Source organism: Dipteris shenzhenensis, chromosome 20 (assembly GCF_047967505.1).
Source record: "Dipteris shenzhenensis isolate YYH24624 ecotype China chromosome 20, Dip_SZ_1.0, whole genome shotgun sequence".
In the NCBI taxonomy this organism is placed as follows: Eukaryota; Viridiplantae; Streptophyta; class Polypodiopsida; order Gleicheniales; family Dipteridaceae; genus Dipteris; species Dipteris shenzhenensis.
The window spans coordinates 52,679,185-52,689,508 of record NC_141615.1 but is presented as its reverse complement, the minus strand read 5'-3'; the positions used below and the strand labels follow the sequence as shown (position 1 = coordinate 52,689,508).

Here is a 10,324-nt window from a genome sequence, read left to right as displayed (position 1 = left end):
GGCAACAAGCAGGATGCAGCCTTAAATGTGCAAAGGGGTAGATAACAGTTCAGGGGGAAGTCCCAAGAAAGAGGGAAGTCTCGTAGCAAATCCAAGGCACGGAACATTGAGTGTTACCATTGTGGCAAGAAGGGCCATATGAAAAAGGATTGCTACAAGCTGAAAAGAGAGCAAAAGGATAAGAAAAAGAATGCAAATTGGGGTGCAAATAAGAAGGAAGAGAGTCCAAGGGAGGACAAAGGAAAAGTGAAGATTGAGGAGATCAATGTAGTCACACATGATAGTGACAATGATGTTCTCTTCATGTCTAGTTTATCTGCAGAGTTGCTTACCACTTCAGATGATGCATATTCCCAGGATTGGATTTTGGATTCTGGTGCTTCATTCCATGTTACCTTCCATAGGGAATGGTTCTCCACTTATGACAGTCGAAAGACAGGTTGTGTGCATCTTGGAAATGACTATGCATGTGACATAGTGGGAGCAGGTGACATAAAGTTTTCTTTTGCAAATGGGTCTGCATTTGTTTTGAAACATGTGAGACATGTGCCTAAGCTGACCAAGAGTCTTATTTCAGTGGGTCAGCTAGATGATGCTAGTTTTCACACCACTTTTGGCTTTCAGAGTTGGAAAATTCAGAAGGGCTCTATGCACTACAAGGCACAGGCCATTTTTCGACGAAAATACCGACGTTTTTTACATTAAAATTTTTTTTTTTCACGGGCGTAAACGTCGTTATAAAAGTCGCTAAAAGCGTCGGAAAAGGACCGTCGCTATAAATCGTCGCTATATAGCGACGATGCAATCGTCGCTATATAGCAACTTTTACCAGTGTCGCTATATAGCGACGATGTAAACGTCGCTATATAGCGACACTATTAATCGTCGCTATATAGCGACACTGGTAAACGTCGCTATATAGCGACGATTAACAGAACAAAAAAAAAGGATTAGTGGGGCTAAACAGGGCTTCCTTTTGGCCCTGTTTAGCCCCACTAATCCTTTTTGTTTTTTTGTAGTGACAAAAGAAGGTTTTTTATAATAAAATTTCCCTTGCTTGCAGGGTGATACAAAATTGTTCGTGTGAAATGATGAGTAACAAATGTATATAGAAGTCGGACATATACAACAGTGTTTGTAACAAAATTACCCTTTCGAAAGGGCGATACAAAATTGCTCAAACGAGCGAATATATAAGATGCTACTACCACTACTACTCATCCGAGTCCGAATCCGAATCATCTTGAGCTTGTTGGCCTGTTCCTTGGTCCTCGACACCTGCGTCTTCTCCCTCGTCATCGGCACCTGCGTCTGATCCTTAGCCCTGTTGATCGCTCGCCTCCGATGATGGGACGCCTGAGCTTTGACCCTAAGAGTGAACCATATAAATCGAAAATTAGATTGGAACTTAAATTAAAAAGTGAGATTACAAGTAGGAGTAAACTTATACCGTGCGAGCAGCCACCTCAGCCCAATCGACCGTGGCTCCCATTGCCTCTTGCTCAATGAACCACGGCTTGGTTCCTATCCGAAATGCGCGTCGCGTCTCTGCATCTGTAGGAATACGACCCATCGCAGCTTGCTATGGATCCAATTTACGAGAGTTAGAGTTAGCTAAAGTGCATGTAATATGTAAGTAAAACAAATAGAACAATACATTAAATGAGAAGAAGTAGACTTACCACGATTGCCTCGAACGCATAACGTCCGCTTGCTCCAAAGTACGAAGTACCTACGACATCCAGCCGTCTCTTCGCAGCCCTCCTCTGACCCTCGAACATTTCGGGATGGTCCCTATGTTGCTTCTTGAAGTACTTCCAATCAGCTTTGTCTGCCCAGCTGGGTTTAGCCAACCCCTTTGTGATGGAAGTACGCAAGGTTGATCTACGATGCTTCAGGACCAAACCCATGCGCTCTCGCATATAATTGTCATTAAACTCTACATTTGGCGGATTAGGGTATCTTTGTTTTAACTCATCGATCACCGCCTGCTTCTTTTGGGCATCTTGATACCGCCAATCGGTATTTATGCCGCTCTTGAAGTGATGACTCATCAACCTCCTCATGGTAGCCATCACTTCTTTACCCTTTTTATCTTCTATTATCTCTCCGGCAGATGTGATTTGATAGAAGAGATCCCCTGATGAGTAAGGGGGACTGATGGTAGCAGAGTCTGAAGGAGTGGAACGTGCGCGAGCGCTTCCGGAGCGAGGAGTAGCAGTGGGACTAGGAGAGGGAAAGGAACCTGACTGATACTGTGTCTCCGGACCAAGTGGAGACCTAAAGGAGCGTGAGTGTGCTGACTCGTCTACATCTCCGGAGTCAGCACAACATGAGCCGCCCATCCTACTCTTCCTTCCCTTGCGAGAGGCATGCGCAAGTGATGATCCCGCGGTCGAAGGGGCGCGAGGGGATGGCTGGGCAGTACGTCCACCCGTCGGTGTAGGGGAAGGAATTGCTGAGGTCCTCTGAGAGAGCAGAGAGAAGAATCTCGCTGCTTCCTCATCGCTCATCTACGCTGCAAACTCGTCGGGACTCCCGACAAAGCCATGCACGGCTAGCAAAGGAGTTCCCCGAGGGGTAGTCGCAGTGCTACGTGGAAGAGGAGTCGGACCTGGGGTAGTTGTAGTGCTAGGTCCGAGAGGAGTCGAACCAGTGGTAGTCCTCGGGGTAGCCACATGAGAGGAATCAAAGTCCTCTGGAGCATATAGCTCGTGAGCTCTCCTCCTGCGAGGCTGTCCGTACTCGTCGGATGAGCGGCGTGATCCCATGTCTAACATATACACAAACACAAAAACAGAAAACAAAAAAACAAACATAAGCATAGGCATAGGCAAGAAGAAAGAAGAGGGAAATGGAAGAAGAGGGAAAGGAAAGAGGGAAAGAAGAGGGAAAGGAAAGAGAAGAGGAAGAAAAGGGAAATAGAGAATAAGAGTTAGAGAGAATAAGAGTTATAGAGAATGAGAGAAAGGGGAAATAGAGAAGGGGAAAGAGATGAGGGGGGATGAGAGAAGCATAACCATAAGCTTATGCGGAAATAGAGAATGAGAGAAGCATAAGCTCATGCTTATGCTTCTCTCATTCTCTATTTCCGCATAGAGAAGGAGCTTGTGCGGAAATAGAGAAGGAGTTTCCGCATAAGCTCATGCTTATGCTCGTGTGGAAATAGAGAAGGAGCTTGTGTGGAAATAGAGAAGGAGCTTGTGTGGAAATAGAGAAAGAGTTTCCGCATAAGCTCATGCTTTTGCTCGTGCGGAAATAGAGAAGGAGCTTGTGCGGAAATAGAGAATGAGTTTCCGCATAAGCTCATGCTTATGCTCGTGCGGATATAGAGAAGGAGCTTGTGCGGAAATAGAGAAGGAGCTTGTGCGGAAATAGAGAAGGAGCATAAGCTTCTCTCTATTTCCGCATAAGCTCATGCATAAGCATGAGCTTATGCGGAAACTTAAGCATAAGCTCATGCTCATGCGGAAATAGAGATAGAGCTTGTGCGGAAATAGAGAATGAGTTTCCGCATAAGCTCATGCTTATGCTCGTGCGGATATAGAGAAGGAGCTTGTGCGGAAATAGAGAATGAGTTTTTGCATAAGCTCATGCTTATGCTCGTGCGGATATAGAGAAGGAGCTTGTGCGGAAATAGAGCATGCTTTTGCTTGTGCGGAAATAGAGAAGGAGCTTGTGCGGAAATAGAGAAGGAGCATAAGCTTCTCTCTATTTCCGCATAAGCTCATGCATAAGCATGAGCTTATGCAGAAACTTAAGCATAAGCTCATGCTCATGCGGAAATAGAGATAGAGCTTGTGCGGAAATAGAGAATGAGTTTCCGCATAAGCTCATGCTTATGCTCGTGCGGATATAGAGAAGGAGCTTGTGCGGAAATAGAGAATGAGTTTCTGCATAAGCTCATGCTTATGCTCGTGCGGATATAGAGAAGGAGCTTGTGCAGAAATAGAGAAGGAGCTTGTGCAGAAATAGAGAATGAGTTTCCGCATAAGCTTCTCTCATTCTCTATTTCCGCATGCATGAGCATAAGCATAAGCTCATGCTTATGCTCATGCGGAAGTAGAGAAGGAGCTTATGCGTGAGCATGAGCTTATGCGAATGAGAGAAGGGGAAAATAGAGAAGGGGGAAAGCATAAGCATAAGCATAAGCTCATGCTTATGCTCATGTCCCACTCGGAATAGGAGCTTATGCTTATGCGTGAGTATCCGCATAAGCTCCTCTCATTCTCTATTTCCGGAAGTAGAGAAGGAGCTTATGTGGAAACTTAAGCATAAGCTCATGCTTATGCGGAAATACAGAAGGAGCTTATGCGGAAACTTAAGCATAAGCTCATGCGCATGCATGAGCATAAGCATGAGCTTATGCTTATGCTTATGCTTATGCTTAAGCATACTTACATGCTTATGCTCATGCGGAAGTAGAGAAGGAGCTTATGCGTGAGCATGAGCTTATGCGAATGAGAGAAGGGGAAAATAGAGAAGGGGGAAAGCATAAGCATAAGCATAAGCTCATGCTTATGCTCATGCGGAAGTAGAGAAGGAGCTTATGCATGAGCATGAGCTTATGCGAATAAGAGAAGGGGAAAATAGAGAAGGGGGAAAGCATAAGCATAAGCATAAGCTCATGCTTATGCTCATGCGGAAGTAGAGAAGGAGCTTATGCGTGAGCATGAGCTTATGCGAATGAGAGAAGGGGGAATGAGAGAAGCATAAGCATAAGAGAATAAGAGGGAAAGGAAATAGAGAATAAGAGGGAAAGGAAAGAGAGAAGGGAAAAGAGATGAGGGGGAAATAGAGAAGGGGGAAAGAGAGAATAAGAGAAGAGGGAAAAAAGAGAAGGGGGAAAAAAGAGAATAAGAGAAGGGGAAAGAAGGAAAGAGTGGGAGGGGAAGAGAGGGTTCCTACGCCCATCACTGCACTAGTTGCAGGCCAATGCAAATAACAAAAATAATAAATGGAAAAAAGAGGAAGCACTTACCTGAAATAGTATGTCCCACTCGGTGTAGTGGACTGGACCTACAAAAGAGAGAAAACAACCCATTTTTCCAAACAAGATGTTAGTGGAAGGAGGAGATTACAAAAGCAACTTCTTGAAGGGAGGAGATTGAGGAGACAAGGAGAAAGAGAAGGAAGAGAAATACAGAAAAAAGAGGTGAGTTTTCTTTATTTTCTTGAAATCTCGTTTTTTGTTTCAATCCTTTCAAAACAAGCTTGAAAACTAGTTTACAGGTTTAGCAATACAAGAAGAAACACTCACAAAACTAAAGCTAACAAACAAACAACCTACATTGTTGAAACTTTCTTTCAAGAAACCAAACAGGGAAAAAGGATAGAGAGGGAGTACAAGAGGTAGGAGAGGGGTGAGAAGTGGAAAATAGAGTGGGAGGTTGCTTGGAATAGATGGGAGGTCGTCGAAAATAGGTGAGAAGAGATTTTGGATTGCTTATTTGAGAGATTAGGAATGGATAAAGCAAAACGCCGCGCGTTTCGTCGTTTCGGGTTTTAACCCACAGTGTCGCTATATAGCGACGCTAATCCGTCGCTATATAGCGACGTTTTTAATTAAAAGCATCGCTATATAGCGATGGAACAGAGGTAAGCGTCGCTATATAGCGACGCTTACTGTCATTTTTTTTATATGGCATGAAGAGAAGCTCTAACATGCTTTTTTGTAATTGTCAATATGTCATCCTCATGCTTATGTTGTGATTTTATAAGTGTAGATGGAAAGGATTTATATGACATCAAGAGAAGCTCAAACATGCTTTTTTATAATTGTCAATATGTCCTCCTCATGCTTATGTTGTGATTTTATAAGTGTAGATGGAAGGGACGAGTGGAAGCTCGTCCGATGATGCGCCAACGCCCGAGAGCACGAAGTGGCTTACGGAAAGGTTATATTGTCATTGCACTCATTGCAAGCGAGAAGTACGACATAAATGTCGTATTATCATGTGCCACTTGAGGATGTATGGGGAGGAACCGGAACCAGTACCCCCAGTTGGTGTTGCACATGTTGATGGCTCATCGGTAAGTCAAAGCTATTTAAGTTCGCAATCTTATTGTATACCAAGAAATGGAAGATCTTATATTTACACGAAATCTTAAAACAGGATGAGGAGGGTGACGAGGGTACACATATACCTTCTCACTTTCAACAAGACCATAGTCTCTCAGATGACGACGAGGGTATGGTCGACATGATGGATTCCATTTTTAGGGGCACTACATCCCACGTACACGTGATGTCAGAGTATGAGGTCAAAATGCGAGAGTTGCAATCAACACATTTGTACGAGGGTGCTAGGATGTCTAAACTACGTGCTTGTCTCTCAATCTTGAATCTACAAGTACAGTATGGGTGGTCGGATACAAGTGTCTCGGCCTTAATGAGGTTAGCCCTTGCATTAATTTGACTCATTATTTGTATATTGTTTGTTTTGAGAATCATCATTTGGATATTGTCTTTGTCATAGGTTGCTCCAGAAGATGTTGCCTGCACCAAATACCATGCCCGCATCAAGAGATGAAGCGAAAAAGATGCTAACAACGGTGGGTATGGATTATGATACCATCCATGCTTGCCGTAATGATTGTATTCTCTTTCGTCGTGAGCATGGCGATTTGGCTAGTTGTCCAAAGTGTGGGGAACAACGATATAGAGATGACTTGCAGGGTGAGCGGATACCGGTAAAGGTCTTGAGACACTTTCCCATCATTGCAAGAATACAACACATGTTTCGATGCAAATCCATAGCGGAGTTGATGACATGGCATGCATCTCATCGGTCCACTGATGACACATTGAGGATTCCCGCAGATTGTGCAGCTTGGAAGCACATAGATAATCAGTGGCCGGACTTTGCGAGGGAGCCACGCAACTTACATCTTGGGCTAGCCATGGACGGCGTGAATCCTTTCGGGTTACGCTCGACATCTTGGTCGACATGGCCCATAGTCGTGGTGAATTACAATATCCCACCATGGCTAACAATAAAAAAGGGACACCTCATGCTTGCACTACTTATGCCAGGAAAGTACAAGGCAAAAAACATGGATGTGTACATGGCACCTTTGATAGAGGAGTTACAGATATTATGGAGAGGAGTGCAGGTCTTTGATATTTCCAGAGCTCCTAGACATACCAATGATATTTTGGTCAGGGGTATCTTGATGTGGACCATGCATGACTACCCAGGATATGGAGAGTGCGCAGGTACGTGGTTGTGTCTTTACATGTACAATGAGGGATTATGCTTTTTTTACTCTCTTTTGCACGCATGTCTTGTACTAACACATTTATGCACGCGTGTAGGACTTGTTACAAGTGGGTACATGCATTGCTTGAAAGGAGCATTTTCAAAGGACAATAAGCTTAGTGGCCTCAAGTCCCATGATTGGCACAAGGTCTTACAGGTATTCTAAGTAGAATTAGTATATCGATAATAGTGATGCGTTAGCGTAATTATTATTATGTTATATTGTTGACATGACTTCATTGTTGCTTTGATAGTTCATCCTCCCAATTACAATAAAAGGGTGCTTACAAGAAGATGTTAGAAATGCTATATTCAAGATCTGTGGTATTGTGAGGTATGCTTACTATCAAATCGCATTATGTATTTTCTTCATGGACTTGTGAAATAGGTGGATATCTCAAATATCTTACATATGCATGGACATGTGAAATAGGTGGATATCTCAAAAAGAGATCTCTATATCGAGCATCGAGAAGGCCCCGGGGGATTCACTCTTGATTAAAGGGGGACGTCACCTGCGTGCATGAACTTCAAGAAAACCCCCTATTTAAGATCCACGTAGGATGATAAGACACCCCTATTTAAGCTTATAAGATACCACCAAAATTCTATTATGTCCCCCCCTTTCCTTAAATCTACGTTCTTTCTCAAGCATTTAGATTACACAATAAGATTACTTTCCCTATGACTATTTAAAACCATACACAAAACCAAACTTGTTTGGACTAGTTACCCAAGGTAGCCTATACTATGTGGGCCCCATCTTAAATATGGCATGCCCCCCCTAAAATTCAAAAGGGCCCCCACCCCTAATGTATAAGCTTATGCCTCATTTCAAAAAATCCCCCTATTGTACACTCACATGATATCATAAGTTTCCCCCTTTGAATCCCCCGGGGAGAAGGCTAGGGTGGAATCCATCGAAGCCGTATGCTTGCTTGAGAAGCACTTTCCCTCGAGCATTATGACAACTCAAGTCCACTTGCTTGTGCACATAGTTGATGAGGTGGCTATAGCAGGTATCGTACATAGTCGATGGATGTTTTTCCTCGAGCAATTTATGAAAACTTTAAAGGGGTTTGTAAGACAAAGAGCAAGACCGGAAGCAAGCATGGCAGAGGGATGGCTTGTACAAGAGTCATTAGTATATATCACAGAGTTTCTTGCATCCACGGATCTTGATATGCCGCAAGCTTGGCACAACAAGGATGATGATCGCATCGTTGGCGAGGTTCCCCAAGGAAAAGGGATTGAAAGAAAGATGAGCAAAGAGCAAATGGAGAAATTCAATAAGTTTTGTATCCTCAATAGCCCTGAGATGCAGAAGTGGATTGAGAGATATGAAGTGGCCAAAGTAGAAAGAATAAATGCAAGGACGAGATTCAGAGTAATGTACAGGCGATCACAACCATATCCACGAGATCTAGCTCTTCTCCCCACTCACATGTCACTTGATTGGTTACAACTGGCTCTACGTAAAGCGGAACGTGATGGAGAGACAATAACCGAATGCGAGCGAGAGTTATCATCTGGATGTATGGTGCATGTAAGTTTCTTATCTCTTGACGTAATTAAGTAATTATTTGTGGCAATATATGCTATAAAATAGGTGCATCTTCATTGTTTTAATGATGCTCTTTTACAGTACAAAAAGTATAGTGCATTATGGTCATATGGACGACATTTTTGCGTGGAACGCATCGATTCAAAGAGAGTCACGTATGATTGTGGAGTCATGGCTAACTTCACACAAGATAGCCGAGCAAGTGCTTCAGATACCAATCTTTTCTCCTCACAGTTGGATTATTGTGGAACCATACGCGACATCTATGAAATTGATTTCAGACGATTTACTATTTTCATTCTTGATGTAAAATGGTTTAGAACTACTTACAACGGTCCCCATGCGACAGTGAGAAAAGATAGTAGCGGTCTCTTTGCAATAGACTCCACCAAACATTGGACCAATGAAAGTGATACTTTTGTTCTTCCCGAGCACTGTGAGCAGGTACATACTAATGATTTAATTATTCGAAGCTATCGTTTTTAAAGTCCATTCATATATATATAATTGACGACATTTGGCACCCATCTTCAATATAGGTGGTTTTTCATCCAGATCGTTCTGATCCAAGATGGTGGTACGTGATCCAAGTTGCACCACGAAGTAAGCAAATTTTTGAAGATCGAGATGTGGATATGGAGATGCCACTACCAATGCCGGATCCAATTGATGAATCTAGCGAAGAAGATGTAGATCACCATATGAGCCAAGAGGAAGATGCGCATAATGACATCGCACGGGAGGAGGATGGAGATCACGATATTGATGAAGAAGACAACAATCATCAAGATCAATCACCACACTTACGCTTTATTGAAGAAGATGATCAAATACCTTTAGGTGAACGTACGATGCTAGAGTACGATGATGATATAGGAGATCAACTCGGTATAGAGTTGGAGATAGACTTGCTTGGCGCCTTAGACTTGGCTCAAGATGAAACAGTTGATGTAAATGCTCTTATTTGATTTCTCTCATCTCAAATTTGGACATGAATATACGAGCTTCAAAGGCTTGATGTACATGCTCTCAATTTTTTATTCTCTATGAGTTAAAACATGTATGAAAATTTAAAAAAAAATTTCATTGGAAAAAACTAACTTTTAAGCCCTATAAAAAAAAAAAACCTTTCTGTAAAACGTCGCTATAGTATTTTGTCTCAGAGTCGCTATATAGCGACTATTTTAAAAAGTCGCTATATAGCGACTATTTTAAAACGTCACTATATAGCGACTTTTACAAAAAAAGTCGCTATATAGCAACGTTTTAAAATAGTCGCTATATAGCGACGATTTACGACACCCGCTTTTTATACCGACGATTAGCGCTAAGCGAGCGCTAAACGTCGGTACGTAAACATCGCAATAGGATCCGTGTGTAGTAGTGATGCTTTTGGCCAGGGGTGCCAAGTGTGGGACTTTGTATCCCTTACATGTATCAGGGGTATTTGATTATGTTGTTGCAATAACTGAGCAGCCAAGCACTTCTTTGTGGCATT

At 42.7% G+C, this 10,324-nt stretch overlaps 1 long non-coding RNA gene across 1 annotated transcript in view; it reads right to left on the bottom strand.

The window, feature by feature from the left end:
- Positions 1 to 2,623: 2,623 nt before the first annotated feature.
- LOC147889833 (uncharacterized) overlaps positions 2,624 to 10,324 on the bottom strand; it is a 109,504-nt gene continuing 101,803 nt past the window's right edge. The window contains exons 2-3 of the long non-coding RNA XR_015542852.1: positions 4,982 to 5,019; positions 2,624 to 2,773 (exon numbers count right to left, since the gene is read on the bottom strand). This is a non-coding gene — a long non-coding RNA (uncharacterized LOC147889833). The remainder of the gene's footprint in view (positions 2,774 to 4,981; positions 5,020 to 10,324) is intronic.